Genomic DNA, 18,222 nt, shown 5'->3' on the forward strand with positions numbered 1-18,222 from the left:
GGTGGAGTGAACTTCTTACTGTAATAAGATACAGGGTGTTCAATACCCTGATCATCCTCTTGCAGCAAAACAGCTCCAGCTCCTGTATCACTTGCATCAACAGCCATCTTAAAAGGCTTAGCAAAATTTGGAGTAGCGAGCACTGGCTGACTTAATAGGATAGCTTTAAGTTTCCTGAAAGAGGATTCACAGTTATTGGTCCAGACAAATTTAACTCCCTTTTTCAGTAGATCTGTAAGTGGTGATACAAGAATTGAAAAGTCAAGAACAAATCTCCTGTAATAACCTACCATTCCTAAAAATCTTTGTAGCTCTTTCCTACTTTTAGGTCTGGGAAGATCACTTATAACCTGAACCTTACCTCCTGTTGGTGCAACATGTCCATCACCAATTACGTACCCAAGGTACTGAACTTTAGCTTGACCAAACTCACACTTTGATAAATTAGCTACAAGATTAGCCTGAACCAAACGCTCAAGAAATTTACTGACATGGCATAGGTGATCATTCCAGTTCTCACTGAAGATTAATACATCATCAATATAAACAACACACCCTGCCAAACCCTCTGTTACAACATTCATGAGCTTCTGAAAAGTGGCTGGTGCATTCTTCATACCATATGGCATTACAGAACATGTAAAAGTCTTTCCTAGTGTTACAAAACATGAGATCACCCTAGCACATTCAGTCATAGGTACTTGACAGTATCCCTTTAACAAATCAAACTTACTTATGTACCTAGCCTTTCCAATCTTGTCTATGCAATCTTCCACGCGAGGGAGAGGGCAAGTGTCTGTTTTGGTTATCTGATTAACACATCTGTAGTCGATGCAAAGTCGCTGTGACCCACCTGGCTTAGGGACTAGAGTGACAGGAGAACTCCACTCGGTCTGACAGGGCTCAATCATCTTGTGGTCCAAAAGGTAGCCAAGCTCCTTCTGGATGAGAGGAACTTTCACTGGGTTCACACGGTAAGGAGGCAGTTTAATTGGCTTTGCGTCTCCAACATCGACATCATGGATCAACACAGTGGTTCTTCCTGGAGTGGCACGGAACACTTGCGGGTACTCCTGCAGTAATGCCGAAAACTCCTGCCTTTCCTCGGGAGCTAGATGAGAAAGCTTAGTCTGGAGATCATTCATGATATCAGGATTCTTTCCCAAACTATCACTCAGGCTCATGCTGCATGGGAGAACTTCACTTGCAGACTCGGGTGGAACAGCTACAGTGCAGACTGGGTTATTTTCGTCCCGCCTGTGATATAACTTTATCATGTTGATGTGACAAAGTTGCTTGTTCTTTCTACGATCTGGTGTGGTGATGACAGTTGACATCACTGAGTTTCTTCTCCACGAAATAAGGACCACTAAACTTGGCTTGAAGAGGTTGCCCATGCACCGGTAGCAGAATGAAAACCTGATCTCCTGGCTGAAAGTGGCGTAACCTGGACTTCTTATCATACCAAGTCTTCATCTTCTCCTGAGCAGCTCCTAAATTCTCTCTCGCCAGCTGTAAAGCAGTGGACAGCCGTTCTTTGAACTTCATCACATACTCCAGCAGGTTGACGTCATCTTCCTCCGACAGCCAGCATTTCTTGAGCAGCTTAAGGGGTCCTCTTACTTCATGGCCAAACAGTAGTTCAAAGGGTGAGAAGCCCAGTGATTCATTTGGAGATTCTCTTGCGGCAAATACAATGAATGGAAGACCTTTATCCCAGTCTTTCTGATGTTCCAAACAGTATTTCCTGAGCATCGATTTGAGTGTTTGATGATATCTCTCCAACGCTCCTTGGGTCTGGGGATGGTAAGCTGAAGACGTGATCTGGGTGATGCCCAACTCTTTCAGAGACTGCTTGAAAACATTTGACATGAAATTACTTCCCTGGTCTGACTGTACCTCCTTGGGCAGACCGAACTTGGTGAAGAACTCTAGCATTTCCTTAACCATGTTCTTTGCTGAGATATATCTAAGTGGAATGGCTTCAGGATAACGAGTAGCCATATCAATCAGGGTCAACACATAAGAAAATCCTGAAGAAGTCTTAGGAAGAGGGCCCACAATATCCACCAACACACGGGTGAATGGCGCCTCAAAAGGAGGAATGGGAACTAGAGGTGCAACCTTTTCGGTCTGATTACACTTCCTCACAACTTGACAAGTGTGACAAGACTTACAATACCAGGAAACATCTCTGAAGATACATGGCCAGTAGAAGTGTTTCAAAATGCGTGCCACAGTCTTCCCCAATCCAAGGTGTCCTGCCAAACTGGAATCATGAGCCACTCTAATGATATCCTGCCTACAAACACGAGGGATGACAACTTGATGTACAACCTCCCATTCACAGTCGGCTGATGCTATTGGGGGTCTCCACTTCCTCATAAGTACTCCTGACTTTATATAATAACAAGTAGAAGCACTAGCTGACTCTTCCTCACTGCAAGCAGAGTTAGCTAGACCTTTCAACTCAGGGTCAGCAACCTGCAACTCAACCAACTCTTGATGAGACAAATTATCAACACTACGGGGTACTGCCTCATCTGGTGAGTGGTCCAAATTAGCAAGAAAAGTGTCAGCTAGGATAACATCATCATCATCATTATCCTCTAAGTCACCAGTAACTTTAGACTTAGCCCTAGTGACAGCACATGCAGAGAACACATCAGGGATATGACAATCCTGGGTCGCAGTCACTGGTTCACTAGACAACTGAGAAGCTGGACACACTTGACTTCCACCAATATCATTTCCAAGTAAGAAAGTTACACCTGACATTGGGAGTGTCTCAACTAACCCAACCATAATGGAACCATTAACAAAACCAGACTCTAAATTCACTCTGCCAGAGAGACAGAGAAGTAATTATTCCCTACACCTTGTAAGATTACAGTTTCATCAGAGGAATTAACATTACAGCCTAGAACACTGGTCAGCATAAGGGATTGGCAAGCACCTGTATCACGATATACTTTAACTGATTTCCTGTCATTACTGTCCAGAGGACTGAGAAAACCATCAGACAGGAAATTAGCACATGAACTCTTGAGAGTGTCACCCACGTTACTGCTCAAAAGAGGAGCTTCATTATGAGAATTTAATTTACCCCTCAAAGCAGGTTCAGTTAACTCAGTTAAAGAATTCTGGGAACTCTCAAGGGTGGACACTGGACCAATTGACTGAATATTTAAAGACTCCTTTTTGTTCACATCACGCTGTCTCCTGAAACAATTCTCCGTCGTATGACCAAGCTTACTACAATAAGTACATTTACTTTTCTGAAATCTAGAGGTGGAGCTGGTATTTACTTCCTGAGAAACATCATCTTTATTCTCTTTCCTGTTACCTGTACTCTGAGTAGAGGCAACGTACTTACTCTCAGCTTTCCTTTTTTTCTTTAGAATATCTCTTGTGAGTGAGAACATATTCATCAGCTAAAACTGCAGCATCAGACAAATTATCTATTCTTTTCTCATCAATATATAGGCTTACATCTTTATTAATACACCTTTTGAACTCCTTCAGCAAAATCATCTGCTTAAATTTATCAAAATCAGAATTTACATTATTAGAATTTAACCACTGCCCTAACAGATTGTACCCCCTCCACAATATGTCTACCCCCCGATGTATATATGTCCCCCCCCAATGCATACATGCCCCCACTAAACTTGCTGACCTAGCACGCTTTCCCAGGGCCCCCACGCCTGGACGAAGGCGGTATTGCATCAGTTCATAGCAGGCAGCCAAGACGGGCAGACTATTTTACTGTGAGCTTGTAATAAACTCCTTATCTAGCTGTTTGTACACGGAGTTTCTATCACCAAAGTATAGCAAGTTACATTTGGTGGCAGCGGTGGGATTCTAGAGCTGAAGCTAAAAGAGTGAGATCAGATTTGAAGCCAGAAACGTCACGGGCTGTAGCAACGCCAAACAAGCCACTCAGAATCTCACCGTCGAAGTCGAAGAGACCTCGTTTCACACGAGAACGACCCACGGGTGTCTGAATGGAAAATGTGTCATTGAGCTCAGTGAATCTGGTACTTATGTATTGCAATTGCCAGGAGAGTGGGAGGAAAAGGGTATAGAGATACTCATTTGGGTTGTGTGTCCTCATGATGGCTGTGAGATGGTTCCTGATTCCGTGGAGCTGGTGCGCGTAGGCAGGTAGGGCAATGGCTACATCGGCCAGGGGCGCAAGATCGTAGCGCAAGGAGGCTATGTTTTCGATAAGCATTACCTCTCCTCCTGAGCCGACCAAGGCCCCGGGACGTACTCCACCATCGTCCTGACCTGACCCAGACCCCAGGAGGGTCAGCACTGCCAGCAGGGAGATCGCTAACACCGTACCTAGAATCAGGGTAGAGTTAATTGGGGAGGTCGTGAAGAGGATGATGGGCAGAGCGCAGTTTGGACCGATATTGATTGGTTGATGAAAGAGCAGGTGGAGGTGGAGAGGAAGGAGACTGAGGGATAGGTGGAGACAAAGTAGACTGAGGGATGTGTGGAGGGGAAGAGGGGGTAGGAGGTTGTGAAAGTGACTCTTCCAACACAAGGCCATGGGGTGCTCGCTTTAAGTCATCGACGTGGACCCATCTGGTGTCCTTAGTGGACAGGTCCTTGAGGTGAAATTTGTTGCCTTGTTGAGTGAGGACGCGGTGGGGCCCTGTAAATTTATCATCCAACTTAGAGGAATGCGTATGGGAATGAGCAAAGACAAGATCGCCTACATTGATGGTGATAGAAGAGGCGGATTTATGCTGGCGCTGCAGCATGTCCTCCTGAGAGGAAGCCAAAGTGGATTGGACATACTGGTGGATTGTCTGGAAGTTGGCCACTTTGAGTTCAACATAATCATCCATGTTGTAGATGGGTTCTGGCTTTGAGGATAAGAGAGAGTATGGGAGGTCCTTGTCAAAACCAAAGAGGACGAAGAAGGGAGATTCAGCAATGGATGCATTGATGGAGCTATTGATTGAGGATGCCACTTGGGGAATCCAGTCATCCCAGGACGAACTATGAGAGCCTAGATGTCTAAGGCACTCTAAAAGTTTCCGGTTGTGGCGTTCTACAAGGCCATTGGAAGCCGGATGGTTAGGCACGACATTGCACTTACTGATATGAAAGCGGCGACAGATCTCATCGAGAAGGCTATTGTTGAACTCCGTACCGTTGTCAGTAAGAATGGTATGAGGGGTACTGAACGGGCAAATTACGTGATCTACAAAGGCACGTGCAATGCTCTTCGCGGTCTTGTTGGAGAGGGGTACGAGGACACAGTAGCAGGAGAAGTGGTCGACCGCTACGAACAAGTACTCAGCGCCAGATTCTGAGAGGTAGTTTTAAGAGATCGATTGAGACAGTTTCCCATGGTCGTGACGGGATTGGGTATTGTAAGAGAGGTGCTGGTAAGCTGGTTGATCCTTTGTGGCGGTGGCAGGAGAGGCAAGAGTCACAGTGTGCATTGATATCGCGGCGCATGGTTGGCCAGTAGTATTTGAGACGTGCTTGGCGCAAGCATCGGTCTTTATCTGGATGGGAAGCTTGAGGAGTATTATGAACAATATGAAGAACCTTTGGTATCAGGGCAGTGGGGACAACAAGTTGGCGTACTTCGCGACTGGGCATATCTTTGCCTGTTCGTAGTGTTTTCCTGTACAAGAGATCATCATCTAGCATGAACTCATCTAGTGATACTGGCAGAGTAGGTAAGGTCGAGGCATCGCCAGTTTCTAGGAAATAAATGACTTTGGACCACATGGGGTCTTGGCATTGAAAGTTTCGAACAACTTCTGACGTTTGTGTAGTATTTTCAGTTACTTCGGGCTGCAGTGATGTTATAGCTGCTGCTACGTGACGTGAGAGTGCGTCTGCGACTACATTCAACTTGCCTGGTACATTTTGAAAAGTGGGATTAAAGTCCTGGATGATGACAGACCATCTAGCTAGCCTACCTGTTAGGTTGCGATTCTTGAACAAATCACATAGAGGAAGGTGGTCTGTTTGGATATGCACTGGATAACCATAGACTATATCTCTGAAATGTTTCAAGGACCAGACTACCGCTAGCGCTTCGAGATCTGTGACACTGTAGTTACATTCAGCGGTTGTAAGGGTGCGACTAGCATACGCTATTACGCGCTTCCATGATGCGTCATCGAGTTGCATCAAAATGGCACCAAGTCCAGTGCCTGAGGCGTCTGTGCAGAGAAGGAAAGGTGTGGTATAATCAGGGAACGCTAGAACAGGGGCATTTACAATAGCTGTCTTTAGCTTTTGGAAGGCCTGTGACTGGTCGTTAGTCCAAACAAAGAGCACATTCTGCTTGAGTAAGTGGGTCAGAGGAGCGGCGATCTTTGCATAATCCTGTATGAATCGACGATAATAGCCACTGAGGCCCAGGAAACTTCGTACAGCGTCGGTAGTGGTAGGTTGTGGGAAGTTAATAATCGCCTTAGTTTTATCCTCGTTAGTATGAATGCCTTGTGCATCTACGACATGGCCTAGGAATTTGATTTTCTTTCGTAGGAAGTCACATTTACTGAGATTGATTTTCAGGCCTGCGAGCTGGAGGCATTCAAAGACTTGCTGGAGTTTGGTAAAATGATCAGGAATGGATTTACTGACAACAATGATATCATCTAGGTAAGCAGAAAGAGAGTGTCCCATCATACCGCTGAAGACTGAATGGATAAGTCGCATGGACACGGAAGGAGCATTTCTCAGACCAAAAGGGAGTCTCTTAAACTGAAAATGTCTGGAAGGAGTGCTAAAGGCTGTAACTGGGCGAGAGGACTCTTCCATTTCGACCTGCCAGTACCCACTGAGGAGGTCTAAAGATGAAAAGACTACGTTATTTTCACCAAGGGATTCTAGCAAATCAGTGAGGACGGGTAACGGGAAACGGTCTGGAACGGTGACAGAATTGACCTTACGATAGTCGACTACTGGTCTAAAGTTGCCGTCCTTCTTTGGTACTAAGAAAAGTGGGCTATTCCATGGACTGACGGAGGGTTCAATAATGTCTTGGTCTAACATGTTCTGTACCATTTGATACGTCTGCTTTCTCTGGCTGTGAGGAAATCGATACGCTGGTATGTAAATCGGCTGAGTTCCTGGTAGTAGTTCAATCGTATGTTTGACAAGGTCTGTTCTACCCATTGGTTCATTGGGTAAGGCAACCACGTTTCTGTACGAGGTCAAAAGGTCGAGGAGTTGAGGCGTATTTTCTGGGAAATCTGTGTAAGTGAGATGTGAGAGCATATCGGGTGAATATGTCGGCGCAGATCCCGTAGAGTACATACACCGATTGGCATACTATCATCAGTCTGAATAGTAAGAATTGTGGAATCCTGGCACACCTTTGCGGCCGCTGGGTATACTAGGAAGTCTCCAATCTTTACACCACTTTTAAGTTTTAGTGGAGCATTTGTGACATTGAGCAAGTACAGGTAGCTTAAACTGTCCTCTAAGACTGTACACCACGCTGACTCATAAGTCAAGCCATTCACACAACACGTCTCAGGTAGTGTTAGTACATCCACTCCCTCTTTCACACCGGCAACACAAACAGAGACTTTGGTGAACTCATGTGGTAACAAAATTGTGCACGTATTCATTACTGCACGTTTCGTCTCTGCGTGTTGGAGAAGATCATTCACACTGTGTGAGGTAGGTAACTGAGACATGTCTGAGTCAGCGATAGTGTTGTCGGGAGAGGAGGTAAGAGCCATGTCCGAAGGCTGAGATGATGTAGCAGTAGACATTGAGGAATTTATGTCCTTGCTCGCAGTCAGTAAAGGAATGATCTCTGTGTTCGCAGATGATGATAATGGTGGTTTGGGCTGGGTTGGACTTTTTGGTAGTGATAGGGACAGAGGGAATTGAAGGACTGATTTCATCGTAAGAACAGGACGGGGACATTCCATAGTGTAAACCGGGAATCAAGAAATGCCTATAATACCACAAGCAGGTAATAATGCAATGGAGTGTTGTGCCATGGTGGAGAAACCAATAAGGGCATCTGCGGGATACTGCAAGTCATTAGTGACATGAAATTCAATGGGGATAGGGGGCCAAGCTCTGTAGAGTTTGACTTCAAGGGTGACTCTTCCCTTAACCTTAAACTCTGAGCCTTCGACACCACATAGGCGAATGTCTGGTGGTTCTAGGAAACTGATGTGGTTGTGATGTCGATGAATAATTTGTAAGGAATTTTCGGAGATGAGATTTACTATAGATCCTGTGTCCAAGAAGAATGACGGTGGTATGTCATGACTGCATCCGAGAATGACTAAACCCGAGGATGTTATGGGACCTACATGGCGGATGGGGAGTTGGGTTTCTGGGTCTACGTGATATTGGTCCGATACGGGCGCGGCGCTTCCCTCAACTGTTGGTGGTTGAGGTAACGACATTCCTCAGTGGTGTGAGTCGTGCTTGATTTGTGGTATTTGCAGTGTGGACGACGTGAGCAGGAAGGCATACACTGTCTGGTTTGGGAGTGAGGACGTCTGTATGTACGGTCGCAACTGGATGCTCGATGTTCAGGATGACCACAGTGCCAGCAAAGAATCGAAGATTGTCTGTTCCGTTGGACACTAGAGTGATCACGACCTGCGGTAGGAGAACGATGTGTGGCAGGTCTGCCGCGTGTGGTGGGATGGGAGCGAGATTGGTCTGGGGTAGTGGAGGTGTGACAGACTGAGGAGGCCAAGGGTTGGGTGGTGCCCTGATGCATGTAGTTCGAACCTGTTCTTTCATGAATGGCTTTAGTGACCTGAATAATTTTATCTCCTGGACTGAAACCGATTTCCAAGGCTAGCTCTCGCTGTTTAGGAGTAAGCCAGTGAAGGAATCTCAGGTAACCAATTAAGTCAGCAAAGTTGGTGAGTGAAAGCATTGGAACGCCATTATTGTCTTCTAACCATTTCGTGCCTACCATTAATTGGAGCATCTCGCTACTAGTTGCTTTCATGGCGGCGGCAGCTTCGCGGAGCTTGGCATGTTGCACTGGGACCCTCAAGTCCTCATCAACTTGGTTTAGGAGATTATGAATCCCATGAGAGACGCGGTATTTGAATGCTGGCAACAAAGGCTGATGAGTTCCGTACGAAAATCAGCAAAGGTACGAATGCTATCAAAATGTCCTTCACGGATCGCAGATCCGATGTCCGATTTGCCGTGGTGCAAGCGACCCATGAGGTAGGCGACTTTGAGCGATTCATCGGTGATCTGTCTATTGTGGATTTCTGTTTTGACTTCTCTGAGGAAATCATAGACAGACCAAGTTGGGTCCTGGCCGGTAAATTTGGGACGATTGGCATTGTCGAGATAGATAAACTGTGGAGGGTTGGCCATGGCTGGAAGTGCAGAAGTGGCGGCAAGAGAGGTGTTGGAGAGAGAGAAGGTAGTGGCAGTTAAGGGCGAGCAAGACGAGGTATGGAGGGAGGCAGGAGAGGGAACGACAGGAGAAGGAATAAAGGAAGAAGAAGGGAGTGTAGAGGCAGGAGTAGAGAAGGAGGTATCTGGATTTACGAGTGTAGGATGGGTAGTAAGTGATTCTGCGGGAAGTGAAATGGGAGTCTCAGGTACAGGGCGGTGGTACGCTTTGCCACTTCGTAAATGAGTGATTGTGTTAGAGTCGGTAGACGGGGTATGATCAGGTGATGTTTCCGGGTCGAGAGGGCTGGTGTTAAGCGGTTGACATGGAAAGTATGGCATTTAAAGCGGCAATGGAAGATGAAAGGATGAAGATGGATACGTAGGTGGAAATGTATAATATAACAATGAGAGAATGGAATACACGAGGTGTGAAAATGAATGAAGGTGAGGGGATGGATGGTTTAAATAAAAGGCGAAGGATAAGATGGAGTATAAATAACGTAGGTGAAGATGAAAACGGGATACCCCCTTCACAATATGTCTACCCCCCGATGTATATATTTCCCCCCCAAAAAAACATACATGCCCCCACTAAACTTGCTGACCTAGCACGCCTTCCCAGGGCCCCCACGCCTGGACGAAGGCGTTATTGCATCAGTTCATTGCAGGCAGCAAGACGGGCAGACTATTTTACTGTGAGCTTGTAATAAACTCCTTATCTAGCTGTTTGTACACGGAGTTTCTATGACCAAAGTATAGCAAGTTACAAGATCTTCTTTGATTTTTGCATACTCAACATGGGATTGCTTATCTTGCTTATAAGTTGTTCTAAATTTTACTCTATAGGCTTCAGGAACAAGCTCATAGGCCTTAAGAATCAAGCTCTTAACTACATCATAATTATCAGATTGATCCTGAGGCAAAGATGCATAAGTTACTTGAGCTTTACCGGTGAGAACACTCTGAAGGAGTACTGGCCAATACTTTTTGGGTCAATTAAAACCTGTAGCTACCCTCTCAAACAACTGAAAATACTTTGTTAAATCAGATTCATTAAAAGGAGAGACAAGTTTAACATTTTTAGCCACATCAAAATCATCAGAGCTAGATGATCCAGTTCCACCTTGTTTCATGCGATACTCATGGGCTGCCTGAATCCTAGCAAGTTCAACTTGTGCCTGAAACTCAGCCTCCTTAGCACGAGCCTCCTGCAGGGCTAGCTGTAACTTAGCTATTTCAATCTGCGTATGCTCATCTGGAGGAGTTACATTAAACAAGCTTTTATTAATCATACCAACAATTTGATCTTTAGAATGATGAGAGTGAACAGCAATTCCCAATTGTTGAGCAACAAGCTTAAGTTCATTCTTTGTTCTGTTTTCTATATCACACACTGTTTGCACATTTGACAAAAAATCTTTGGCTTCATCAAGAGCAGTAATAGTAGACATCATGAATAAATCAGTCACAAAATATCAAGCAATATCCTTATGATAATATCCTGAATACCCTGATAAGAGGTCGCCAAATTTATGTTACGGAATAGAGAGAGATAATGAACACTTCAAGTGAGAACATTAAAATCACCACTGTCCTGCAAAGTTTCAGGTTCAAAACAAAAGAGTTAGGTAAAATTACAAGTTAAAGTTTAATGCTCAAACTAATAACTAAACATTCAGGACTCATAAGGATAATGTAATGACAAAAACAGGTTAAATATATGGTTAACTGCAATAGCCTCTATTAACACGAATTTAGCAAGAACAAATTTATCTAAGTTAGCCCTGAAAAATGAGAGAACCGGATAATGCTCAGTTAAAGCATGATATAATAATTAGATACAAAATATTATTAATATTGGCTGACACCAAAAACTCTACATGAATCACAAAAACCTCACCAGGCCTACAAATCAACGCCTTATGCTTTACAGTACAAGAAAAAATGTATTAACACTTACACTCAAATTATACAGCAGCTAGATGGTTGGAGACTTCCTGAGCACTCACAAAGATAATACACTATACAAGGGAGGACAGAGATGTGAACCAAATGAGGAGTAGATCTAAGTGGCCATAATGCAGAGACTGAGCTCATTATATAGGGGCCGGCAGAGCTTGATACAACTTGTAAGAAGGACGCGCAAATGAAGCCATAGGGGACAAAGAGTTGACAATCCTGCTCTGAACAACAGAAAGAACGACTTACTCTACTATAAGGGGAGAAGGGGGGAGTGAGGTAGAACACGCAAGCCTAGTCACTGTGGAAGCCACGAGGCGAATCGTGATCAAACATGCAGCATACCGTACGTTAGAATTATACAAAGGATGATGAAATCATGGGCTATGTAACAATATATATATATATATATATATATATATATATATATATATATATATATATATATATACGACTGATTAATATAGGGATATTGCCTAAGTAATTATGTAAGAGAAACAGTGTGGAAAGAAAAAAATGTTAGGGAAAACGAGAGAAAAGGTTTATGGTTTGTGTGCTATGGTGTTAAAGAATTACAGTTATACACATAGTATTACCAACATTTTCCACCATGGTGCTGTAGAAAAACATATGAAATTCAGTGGATAACAGGATATTAATGACAGTATCTACACCCACACATCCCCCGAGCACCCAATTCTCTCTCTTTCTCTCTCTCTCTCTCTCTCTCTCTCTCTCTCTCTCTCTCTCTCTCTCTCTCTCTCTCTCTCTCTCTCTCTCTCTCTCTCTCTCTCTCTCTCTCTCTCTCTCTCTCTCTCTCTCTCTCTCGTGGCTTGGCTACTCACGTGCCAACTGACGTATTCTTTCCTTTAGGTATGTGGAATCAGGTATAGATATATTCGTATCATTACCTGCCTCTTTGACTCTCACTCCCAAAGCAACAACAAAGCTGTTTATACTGACCAGTTCTTTATCCCTGACATTTTTATGGCCCCACACTGGCTTAAGATTGCATGATATACCCTGGACAGTGAGTGGTTTGGTAGGGTTACTCCTGGTTGTTCATTTGGCCGGTTCGTTGGTCTTACTGGCATACTTGCTGGTGGTGGTTGTGCTGATAACCTTTTTACCTAGCACATCATTTAATACACCACCATCGTTACGATCACTGTCACTGAAAGGTTCAAAATCACCACTGTATTATCCATTCTTTCACTTTTCTTTCCTTATGTTGAAATAACTACCTCTACCACCAATATTACCGGTATTTCAACCGTTGCAAAGCTCGCGATGGCAATCACTTATTCCAACACTGCCCATCCAGATTCAGTCTTCATAATCACCACAATCACCACGACCTCCACTACCATCATTATTACATGTCTCCATCCCGGAGGGGCTCGGGGACGGGTATTGTTTTCACTCGGTGTGTCTGTGTGTTTGTCTGTCTGTCTGTCTCACTGTTAACAACGTTACGCGAAAACTACTGGTGCGATTTTGAGTAAAATTACAGGGATGATGTGCTATGGACCTCTTGATCACCAGGTTGAACTTTGGGCCAAATTGGGCCAAAGCTCTGGCTGTAGGCCACCAAAATGTGAAAAAAACGGGGACGGGTAAAAATTATTTTTTCGTCATTACTCCTTTCACGTTCGTCATATCGACATGAAGAAGGTGCATCTTTCAAATCTGCATCCTGTAACGTGCCTTATTACATCAGGGGGGTCACCCCCCCAGTTAACGGTAGGAGGGTCAATGTCAGGTGGGTCGGGCCTAAACATTCATATGGGCATAAAATCGTAAATTTTCACCCGATTTATTCCAAATTTAATATGTGACATCTTTGACTAGATATCCTGCTATGTTTATACGTCAGCGCTAAAATCACTGCCTGGGACGGCTTTGCTGTGCCTGGGCACCGCTTCTAATTATAACTTTTTTATTTTTATTTTTTTATAATGAATGAAGAAAGGAAAAACAAAGGAAAAAAAAATAAGTCCATGTGCCTAAAGACATCCTCCATTCATAAAATACTTATAACAATTGGATTTAAAATCGAGAGGATTAAATGTATGTGGGAAGCAACTCCCAGGAAGTGAATTCCAGAGAGTAGTAGTTCTGGGGATAAATGAATTTTGATAAGCAGAGGTTCTGCATTGTGGGGGAGAGAGTGTGAGTTCATGGACGCTCCCAGCTGCCCGAGTATTTCGGGAGAAAATGTGAAGGAGAGGCACAATTGAAGCCAGTTCGTTAGAGCGCATACGGTAAAAATATCGATAAAATAGTACTAAAAAGCAACATCTCGACGTACTGATAACGGAGGAAGGTCCTGCATTATGGCAGGATTATTGATTAGTCTAATGGCTTTATTCTGAATTTTGTCCAACTGCCTCAATGCAACCGCACCACATCCACTCCACAGTGGTGAACAGTATTCGATCTGAGAACGCACATGATTTTTGTATATTGTGGCCATCTGCTCGTCAGTGAAGAACCCACGAACTCTGTACATAAGTCCCATTTTTTTAGAAGCATTTTTAGCAAGGGATTTAACATAAGCTGTCCAGCTTAGGATGGGGTTTAGAGTAACACCTAGGATATCAATTGTAGTGGATATGGGAATACTGACATCATTTAAAATTTTGTGTGAGTCTGAGGGATTCTTTCTGTTGGAGAAATTAATGTATTTAGTTTTCTGAGCATTAAATGAGACCAGATTTTTTTGTCCCCATTGATTAATTTTAGAAAGGTCCTGGTTCAAAGAAATTGCTGTGTTTATTTGGGAATTTATAATATCAAATTGTGTAAAGGAGGTTAATGTAAAAGAACTATGAAGGGTCGAGTCATCAACGTAAGAGTGTATTGGGTTGTGCGTGACAGATAGGAGGCCATTTATATGAATGAGAAAAAGGGTTGGGGCCAAAACTAATCCCTGAGGTACGCCAGCATTTATGGAATGAAACTGAGAATAAATTCCATCTACCATGACCCGTATTTTTCTAATATGAAGGTAAGAAGAAATTAGAGGAACCAGTGATGCAAGGCAATACTGTGACATCTTAGACAATAAGGCCCGATGCCATACTCTGTCAAATGCTTTTGAAATATCAAGTGCTACTGTGTGTGTTTCACCATGTTGGTCTATTGTTTTGTTAATCTGATAGGTAAGAAGGCAAAGAATATCTACAGTTGAACGTTCCTGTCTAAATCCATACTGCCGATCATGATCAATTTATTTATTTCTAGATGCTGGACTATGTGTTTGTTAATTAGTGTCTCAAAAACTTTACCGAGAACGGAAGTTATTGCAATTGGTCTATAGTTTGATGGATCAGAAGTTGCCCCCTTTTTAGGAATAGGATGAATATTTGCTTCTTTCCAAGGGGCTGGAAAAATTGAGGTACGGATGCATAAACGGAAAAATTTTGCTAATACAGGAGCCAACGCTGACGAGCAATTTTTAAGTACTATTGAAGGAATTTCATCTGGACCAGTAGCTTTGTCTGCTGATAGATTCTGTAATACGGCTTGTACGTGTCTGGTGTGAATCATGAAAGGAGGTATTTGTGGGGAATCAAAATCAAGTACAGAAATATTGTGATTTTCTTAATTTAGGGTTGAGTTTGTTGAAAAAATGTCAACAAGAAGGTTGGCTTTTCCACGTGGATCACTTACTAGATTTCCATTTGGGGACTGTAAAGGTGGAATGGAAGAGGTGGTAGTGAAGTTAGTTTTAAGTGAATTAAGGGTTGACCAGAATATTTTGTTATCATTTGGATTGTTTAGTAGTTTATTAGCTTGTCTGTGTAGAAAGTTTGATTTAGAAAGATTGATAATAGTTTTGGCATGGTGTCTGATATTTTTATAATAGTTAAAGGCTTCTTTGGTTTTGGTCCTTGTATAAGTGTTATAGGCTATTGTTTTATGTTATATTACTCTAGCTTCGGGACTAACTGCCTAGCCCCGGGCTCCTACGCTGCTCATGGGGCAATGTAGGATTGGATGATGGATGGATGAATACTCTAGCACAATTGTGGTCAAACCATTTAGGAGAATTACATCTTTTTCTGTAACTATGATGGGGAATGAATGTTTCCATGCCGACTTTAATGAAATCCTGTATGTGGCCCAATGTGGAATTTGCATCATGGGAGAAAAAGGAGGTCCAAGGAGCATCCATGAGAAAATTTTCAAGTCCCTCCCAGTCTGCCCTGTCGTAGTGCCATTTAGTCATCACGACAGGTTCAGAGCAGGAGGGTGTGGCAGGTGTGAAACTGGTGGCTTGAATCAGACAATGATCCGAGGATCCGAGGGGGGACTTCACTTCGACATTATAATTATCTGAATTGGTTGTTAGAAACAAGTCCAATAGGTGGGGATTTTGATCGGGGTTGTCTGGTACACGGGTGAGTTGACTGACTAACTGGGTGAGATTAAATGAGTCTGCAAATAGCTCACATTCAAGACCAGAATCATCAGTTCTGGGTGAATAAGTGAGCCATTCGACATTATGGACATCAAAATCACCCAGAATAGAAATTTCTGATGCAGTATTAATGTTGAGGACACTTAGTTGTGAAGACAGAGAGTCAAATAAACTCGGCTTTGAAGGGGCATTAGGGTTAGGGGAACGATAAACACAACAGAAATACTTAATTTTACCAAAAGAATTTAATTTGTATATGGAATAGTCGAAAAAAGGACAATTAAATTTAGTAATCTCCTCCAGGGCAATTTCTGATTTAGCAAGGCAACATACTCCTCCTTTGGGTCTGAAATTTTGAATCAAGATATATCCAGGAAAATTAAATATAGCTAAATCAGAGGTGGAGCTTACTTGTCTCTCTATCAGAAATAGCAGATCAGGGGATTCAAACTGGAGGAAAATTTGAACAGAGTTAATGTTGGACTAAGGTCCCATAATACTGCAAAAGAAAATTTTACTGCACTCTAATAAATAAATCATCATTAGTATACCTCTCTCACACACACACACACACACACACACACACACACACACACACACACACACACACACACACACACACACAAAACTACTGCAATTATACACAGTTATACAAATGTTAACCGCTCCGCAGAATCTACCTCCGATTTTTTTTCAATGCTAAGAAGAAGGAACCAAAGGCCGCAAGCCCGCAATTATTGTTCCTTTCAATAGAAAAACAAATTACAAGAGAGAGCTAAATTCAAGATCCGATCATGTCGAGATGCCTGGACACACTGCGTTTGAAAGACTGGAGATCATAGGACGCAGGAAACACAGACAGAGGGAGACGGTTCCAGAGCTGACCTGTTATAGAAATGAAGGACTGGGAGTAACGGTTAACTCTTGCATTAGAGAGTTGGACAGAAAAGAGATGAGAGTTTGCTGCTAGATGGGTGCTACGCAACCGCCATACAGGTGGAGGAATGCAAGGAGACAGTTCAGAGGAGCAGTGACCATTGAAGTAGCGACAGAAAAGAGATAAAAATGCAACAGTGTGACGAAGAGACAGAGGTTGAAAGGAATCTGTAAGAGAAGGAGTGTTAATGAGACTACAGTAAAAGCCTTTGACTCCACCCTATTGAGAGCTGAAGGTGGAGAGCCTCCCCACACATGAGAGTTGTACTCCACACAGGGGCAGATAAAACCCCTGTAGAGAATCAAAAACTGTGCAGAGGTAAAAAAGGAACAGAGCCGGCTTAGCACACCTAATCTCTTAGAAGAAGATTTTACAAGAGATGTAATAAGATCTTTCCAAGATAAGTCCCGAGTAAATGAAACTCCAAGCATGTTCAAGGATGATGCAGGATTAAGCTGAATATTATTAAACATTAGTGGGTATACCTGTCGACGATTTTGTCGGGTTAATAGGTGTAAAAACTGAGTCTTTGATGCATTAAAAACAACCAGATTATTTTTACCCCAGTCAGAGATACGAGCCAAGTCAGACATTAGGTGTGCCATAGCCTCATCCCTTGTTTGTTGAAATAACAGCTGAGATGGATGTTGCGGGAACCGTATGGAAAGATGAAGGTTGGAGTCATCAGCGTATGAGTGGATAGGGTTAGATTTACAGCGTAGAAGGTCATTGATGAATAAAAGGAAGAGAGTTGGTGATAGGACAGAAACCTGAGGAACACCACTGTTGATAGATCTAGGAGAAGAACGATGGCCGTCTACAACAGCGGCTATAGAACGACCAGAAAGGAAGCTAGAGATGAAGGCACAGATGGAACGATAGAAACCGTAAGAGGGCAGTTTGGAAATTAAAGATTTATGCCAGACTCGATCGAAAGCCTTTGAGATGTCAAGTGCAATAGCAAAGCTTTCGTCAAAGTCCCGAAAGGAGGATGACCAGGAGTCTGAAAGGTAGGTGAGAAGATCGACATTGGAGCGTCCCTGACGGAACCCATACTGACGATCAGAAAGAAGGTTGTGATAGGAAAGACGCTTTAAAAATTTTCTATTAAGAATTTATTCGAAAACTTTTGAGATACAGGATGTTAAGGCAATTGGACGATAGTTGGAGGGTTGAGAATGGTCACCCTTCTTTGGGACTCGCTGAATGAGAGCAAACTTCCAGCAAGAAGGAAAGGTACAAGTTGATAAACAAAGGCGAAAGAGTTTGCCTAGGCAGGGTGCAAGCACAGAAGCACAGTTCTTGAGAACAACAGGAGGGACTTCATCAGGCCCATATGCCTTATTACTACTGAGGCCTGTGATGGCAGAAAATACATCAGCTGAAGAAATTTTAATGTCACCCATGAGGAAGTCAGAGGGGGGAAGTGATGGAGGAACAGCACCGGAATCGTCTAAGGTGGAATTGGAGGAGAAAGTCTGAGCGAAGAGATCTGCTTTATCAGTAGAAGAAATAG

This window comes from Coenobita brevimanus, chromosome 17 (genome assembly GCF_032717465.1).
Source record: "Coenobita brevimanus isolate Jiangsu-jjx chromosome 17, ASM3271746v2, whole genome shotgun sequence".
NCBI classification, from domain to species: Eukaryota; Metazoa; Arthropoda; class Malacostraca; order Decapoda; family Coenobitidae; genus Coenobita; species Coenobita brevimanus.